This window comes from Pongo abelii, chromosome 8, assembly GCF_028885655.2.
Source record: "Pongo abelii isolate AG06213 chromosome 8, NHGRI_mPonAbe1-v2.0_pri, whole genome shotgun sequence".
NCBI classification, from domain to species: domain Eukaryota; kingdom Metazoa; phylum Chordata; class Mammalia; order Primates; family Hominidae; genus Pongo; species Pongo abelii.
The window spans coordinates 104,305,223-104,311,222 of record NC_071993.2 but is presented as its reverse complement, the minus strand read 5'-3'; the positions used below and the strand labels follow the sequence as shown (position 1 = coordinate 104,311,222).

Below are 6,000 nucleotides of genomic sequence, written 5' to 3'. Positions count from 1 at the left end.
AAATCAGTACCTTAATTGTAGGATATTAGATGGTGATGTGTGTTAAAGAGACATAGCAGTAAAGGGGCTTGGGGTGCTGGATGAGAGAGAGGGAAGGTTTCAATTTTTTTTTTTTTTTTTTTGATATGGAGTCTTGCTATTGCCCAAGCTGGAGTGCAGTGGTGCAATCTCAGCTCACTGCAACCTCCACCTCCCAGGTTCAAGTGATTCTCCTGTCTCAGCCTCCCCAGTAGCTGGGGTTACAGATGCCCGCCACTACACCCAGCTATTTTGTATTTTAGTAGAGATGGGGTTTCACTATGTTGGTCAGGCTGGTCTCAAACTCCAGACCTCAAGTGATCCACCTGCCTTGACCTCCCAAAGTGCTGGGATTACAGGTGTGAGCCACCACTCCTGGCCAGGAAGGTTTCAACTTTAAATTGGGTGACCTGAGAAAGTGGTTAAAGACTTGAAAGAGGTGAGGAATACAGCCCTTAGATAACTCGTTGGATGGAGGAAGCAGTAAGTGCAAAAGCCCTGAGGCAGGCCTGTGCTTGAAGTGTTCAAGGAAAAGCAGCTGGAGTTGAGTGAGTGGGAGGGGTGTGGTAGGACATGGGTTTAGGATGAGGGTAGGGGCCAGATGCTGGGGGTCTAAGGACTTTGCCTTTTCCTCCCAGTAGAAAAAGAATCCTCTGAGGCCAGACGCGGTGGCTAATGCCTGTAATCCCAGCACTTTGGGAGGCCGAGGCAGGTGGATCACCTGAGGTTAGGAGTTCAAGACCAGCCTGACCAACGTGGTAAAACCCTGTCTCTATTAAAATTACAAAAATTAGCTGGGCGTGGTGGCGAGCGCCTATAATCCCAGCTACTCGGGAAGCTGAGGCAGGAGAATCGCTTGAACCCGGGAGGCAGAGGTTGCAGTGAGCCTAGATCGTGCCACTGCACTCCAGCCTGGGCAACAGAGCGAGACTCCATCTCAAAAAAAAAAAAAAAGAAAAGAAAAAGAAGCCTCTGACCGGCTAGGTGCAGTGGCTCATGCCTATAATCCCAGAACTTTGGGAGGCTGAGGTGGGTGGATCACGAGGTCAGAAGTTCAAGACCAGCCTGGCCAAGATGGTGAAACCCTGTCTCTACTAAAATACAAAAATTAGCCAGGCCTGGTGGCGGGCGCCTGTATTCCCAGCTACCCGGGAGGCTGAGGCAGGAGAATTGCTTGAACCCGGAAGGCAGAGGTTGCAGTGAGCCGAGATCACAGCACTGCACTCCAGCCTAGGCGACAAAGCAAGACTCCTCAAAAAAAAAGAAGCCTCTGGAAGGTTGTGAACATGGGGTCACATTATCTGACTTGGGTTTTTCTAAAGTCACTGGGTTGCTGTGTGGAAAATAGTCTGCTGAGGGCCAAAGAAAGAAGCAGGGAGACCAGTTAGAAGATTAGTAGTGCAATCATCCAAGGGAGAGATGAGTGGGGGCTCGAGCCACGAGGCTCGCAGTGGGGTGCTGGCAGGTGGTTGGATTCTGGATATATCTTGAAGGTAGTGACCGTGGGATTTGCTGAAAGATTGATTGGCTGTGGAGTATAAGAGGAAGGGAGGAATCAAGGATGACTCTAAACCCGAGCTACTAGATTCATGGACTGGTCATTAATTGAGATGGGGAAGACTGCAGATGGAGCATTTAGAGGCAAGAAAGTCAGGGGTTCAGCTGCAGACATGTTGAGGTGGAGATGGCTGTTAGGCATCCCAGTGGAGATGGAGCCGCCAGAGTGGCTGGGGAGAGCTCCAGGCAGGGGCGAGTACATGAGGGAGGCGTGTGTGTGTTTGTGTGTGTGTGTGTATGTGTGTGTGTTTCATGCAAATATATTGGGAGATTGACAAGTGGATGAGTGTAGACAGATAAGAGAACACAACGCCTAAGCTTGGGATTCTCCAACATTAAGAGCAGACAGAGGAGGACTAATTGGTGAGGTAGAAAAGACAAATCAGGCCGGGTGCAGTGCCTCACACCGGTAATCCCAGCACTTTGGGAGGCCGAGGAAGCATCACTTGAGGTCAGGAGTTTGAGACCAGCCTGGCCAACATGGTGAAACCCCATCTCTACTAAAAATACAAAAATTATCTGGTGTGGTGGCCGGTGCCTGTAGTCCCAGCTACTTGGGAGGCTGAGGCAGGAGAATCGCTTGAACCCAGGAAGCAGAGGTTGCAGTGAGCCAAGATCACAGCACTGCACTCCAGCCTGGGCCACAGAGTGAGACTCTGCCTCAAAAAAGAAAAAATTGCTGAAAAGTATCCCATTGTCTGCAGATACACACTTATTTGTTTGTTTGTTGAGACAGAGTCTCAGGAGTCTCATGGGATTACAGGCGTGAGCCACCACACCTGGTCTTAATTTTTTTTTTTTTTTCTGAGACAGAATCTAGCTCTGTCATCCAGGCTGGGGTGCAGTGGCACAATCTCGGCTCACTGCAACCTCCGCCTCCTCAAGCGATCCTCCTGCCTCAGCCTCCTGAGTAGCTGGGATTACAGGCACATGCCACCACACGTGGCAATTTTTTTTTTTTTTTTTTTTTTTTAGTGGAGATGGGGTTTCGCCATGTTGGCCAAGCTGGTCTCGAACTCCTGACCTCAGGAGATCCGCCCAACTTGGCCTCCCAAAGTGCTAGATTACAGGTGTGAGCCACCGTGCCCCACCTAATTTTGGTATTTTTAGTGGAGATAGGGTTTTGCCATATTGCCCAGGCTGGTCTCGAAGGCCTGGACTCAAGTAATCTGCCCACTTCGGACTCCCAAAGTGCTGTGAATACAGGAGTCTCACTTTGTTGCCCAGGCTGGAGTGCAGTGGTGCGATCTCCACTCACTACAACCTCCGCCTCCCAAGTTCAAGGCATTCTCAGTCTCCCGAGTACCTGGGACTACAGGCACCTGCCACCATGCCCAGCTAATTTCTGTATTTTTAGTAGAGATGAGGTTTCACCATGTTGGCCAGGCTGGTCTCCAACTCCTGACCTCAGGTGATCCACCCACCTCAGCCTCCCAAAATGCTGGGATTACAGACATGAGCCACTGCACCCAGCCCCACATTTTCTTTCTTTTCCTTTCTTTACTTTTTTTTTTTTTTTTTTTTGAGACAGAGTCTCACTCTGTCACCAGGCTGGAGTGCAGTGGTGTGATCTTGGCTCACCACAACCTCCAACTCCCTGGTTCAAGCGATTCTCCTGCCTCAGCCTCCTGAGTAGCTGGGATTACAGGCACGCGCCACAACGCCCAGCTAATTTTTGTATTTTTAGTAGAGATGGGGTTTCACCATGTTGGCCAGGATGGTCTCAATCTCCTCACCTCATGATCCACTTGCCTCAGCCTCCCAAAGTGCTGGGATTACAGGTGTGAGCCACCGCGCCCAGCCCCAGCCCCACATTTTTAAATCCATTCGCTAGTTGGACATCTGGATTGTTTCCAGTTTTGAACTATATCTAATGCTGCTGTGAACACTCTCGTGTCAGTCTTTGTGTAGACATTTATTTTCATTTCCCTTGAGCAGAGTCCTAGGAGTGGAATTACTGGGTCATACAGTAAGTTTATGCTTATTTAACCTTTCAATAAATTGCCTAACTGTTTTCCAAAGTATCTGCACCATTTTACATTCTCATCAGCAACATAGGAGGGGTTCCATTTCTCCACATTGTTGCCAACAGTTGGTATTGTCTTTTTTAATAGCCTTCTAGTGGGTGTACACTGGAATCTCATTATAATCTAATTTGCATTTCCCCAAGGACTAATGATATGGAGCATCTTCTTGTGTACTTGTTAGTACGTAGGTAAGAATGAACTTAGCGTACTCCAGTCTGCATTTCCAAATGGGCAGGCAGGTGGGTAGGGTTTATATTTTCCCAGATGAGGTCGTGTGATCCCTCTGTGGATGAGATTAGCGCTGGCTCTGAGGAGATCCTTGGTGTCCACCTGCAGGAATCTGAAATGGTAAAGAGAAGGCATCAGGTGTACTTGCGGCTGGATGCAGTGACTCATGCCTGTAATCCCAGCACCTTGGGAGGCTGAGGCAGGTGGATCACTTGAGGTCAGGAGTTGGAGACCAGCCTGGCTAACATGGTGATATCCTGTCTCTACTAAAAATACAAAAATTAGCTGGGAGTGGTGGTGCCTGCCTGTAATCACATCTACTTGGGAGGCTGAGGCAGGAGAATCGCTTGAGCCCGGGAGGCAGGGTTGCAATGAGCTGAGATCATGCCACTTCACTCTAGCCTGGGTGACAGAGCATGACTCCAACTCAAAAAAAAAAAAAAGTGTACTTGCATGTTGGGGTCTACAGATGGGTGGAGTCATCTGCCCTTTCTTTTCCCCAAGAAACCAAACTACCCAGGGAGGGAAACCCAGAATTGCGTCAATGAAGCAAGCCACCCTGTGTAGGAGAAACTCACTGGGATTCTGTGAAATAGGGGGCCTGTGAGAGCTGGAAAACAATGTGGCAGCTGTCTGGAATGGAGGCCAATAGTAACTCAACTGGGCTGTGGCAGAAGAGGGAAGGCATTGGGCTGTGTCTGATCAGAGCCTGCGATTTTTCCATCAGTCCTAAACTGGCGTTTGCCTTCTCTGTTCACATCTTTGGGATTTGCCTCCTCTGTCAGTCCCCTAAGCCTGGCACTTCTGTGGGTAGAGCTCCTCTTCAAATGCAAATCAGGTCTCTTTGCCCACCTGCACTCATGAACTTTTTCATGGTACTTAGATGTGCTGCTCTCTTCCCCACTTCTCTTTTCCCTGATAACCTTTATCCCTCTGCATTAGTCAGGGTTATGCTAGATGCTGTAACAAACCTCAGAATTTCAGCGTTTAACACAATAGAGTTGTTTTCAAATTCTCAAAACGTGTGTGAGCCAGGTGCAGTGGCTCACACCTTTGATCCCAGGGCTTTCGGTGGCTGAGGACGGAGAATTGCACTTTGGGAGGCTGAGAAGGGAGTATGGCTGGAGCCTAGGAGTTGGAGACCAGCCTAGTCAACATAGTGAGACTTCATTTCTACAAAAAATGAAAAATATTAGCCAGGCGTGGTGGCACGCATTTGTAGTCCTAGCTACTTGGGAGGCTGAGGTGGAAGGATTGCTTGAGCCCAGGAGGTTGAGGCCACTGTGAGTCGTGATTACACCACTGCACTTCAGCCTGGGCAGCAGAGTGAGATCCTGTCTCTAAAAATAAATAAATAGGCTGGGTGTGGTGGTTCATGCCTGTAATCTTAGCACTCTGGGGAGCTGAGATGGGTGGATTGCTTGAGCCTGGAAGTTCAAGACCAGCCTGGAAAATGTGGCAAAACCCCATCTCTATACAAAATCTACAAATTAGCTGGGTGTGGTGGTGTGCACCTGTAGTCCCAGCTTCTCAGGAGGCTGAGGTGGGAGGATCACTTGAGCTTGGGAGGCGGAGGTTGCAGTGAGCCAAGATCATGCCACTGGACTCCAGATGGGGAGAGAGTGAGATCCTGTCTTAAAAAAAAAAATTGTAATAATAAAATTCTCAAAACAATCTATATAGCTATTCCAGGTTGTGTGGTGCTAGTGGTATTGTGGAGTTGCTATCTCCCACACTAATATGAAGAAGGTTTGTTCTTTCTCTTTTTTGAGACAGGGTCTCTCACTCTGTCACCCAGGCTTGAGTACAGTGATATGATCACAGCTCAATAGATCAACTTCTAGGGCTCAAGCAATTCTCCTGCCTCAGCCTCCCGAGTAGCTGGGACCACGAGCACAGATTTTTTTTTTCTTTTTGGTAGAGACGGGGTTTTGCCATGTTGTCCAGGCTGGTCTTGAACTCCTGGGCTCAAGGGATCCTCCCACCTCAGCCTACCAAAGCTCTGGGATTACAGGTGTGAGCCACCGTGCTCAGCCAGATGTGATTGTTTTACATCAGCAAATAGATTGCAGTTCCAACTACAAAGCAAGAAAGAAGTGGATCAAATACTGCATAAAGTATATAATTATTTTTATTGAGGCAAAATTCACATAACATAAAATTTGCCATT

At 48.5% G+C, this 6,000-nt stretch overlaps 1 long non-coding RNA gene across 1 annotated transcript; it reads right to left on the bottom strand.

Annotated features, from left to right (window-relative positions):
• Nucleotides 1-3,471: 3,471 nt before the first annotated feature.
• Nucleotides 3,472-5,877, bottom strand: LOC129048334 (uncharacterized). The gene is made up of 3 exons (XR_008510580.2): nucleotides 5,345-5,877; nucleotides 4,802-5,003; nucleotides 3,472-3,942 (listed from the first exon to the last, which is right to left on the bottom strand). It is a non-coding gene; the product is annotated as an uncharacterized LOC129048334 (long non-coding RNA).
• Nucleotides 5,878-6,000: the final 123 nt, after the last annotated feature.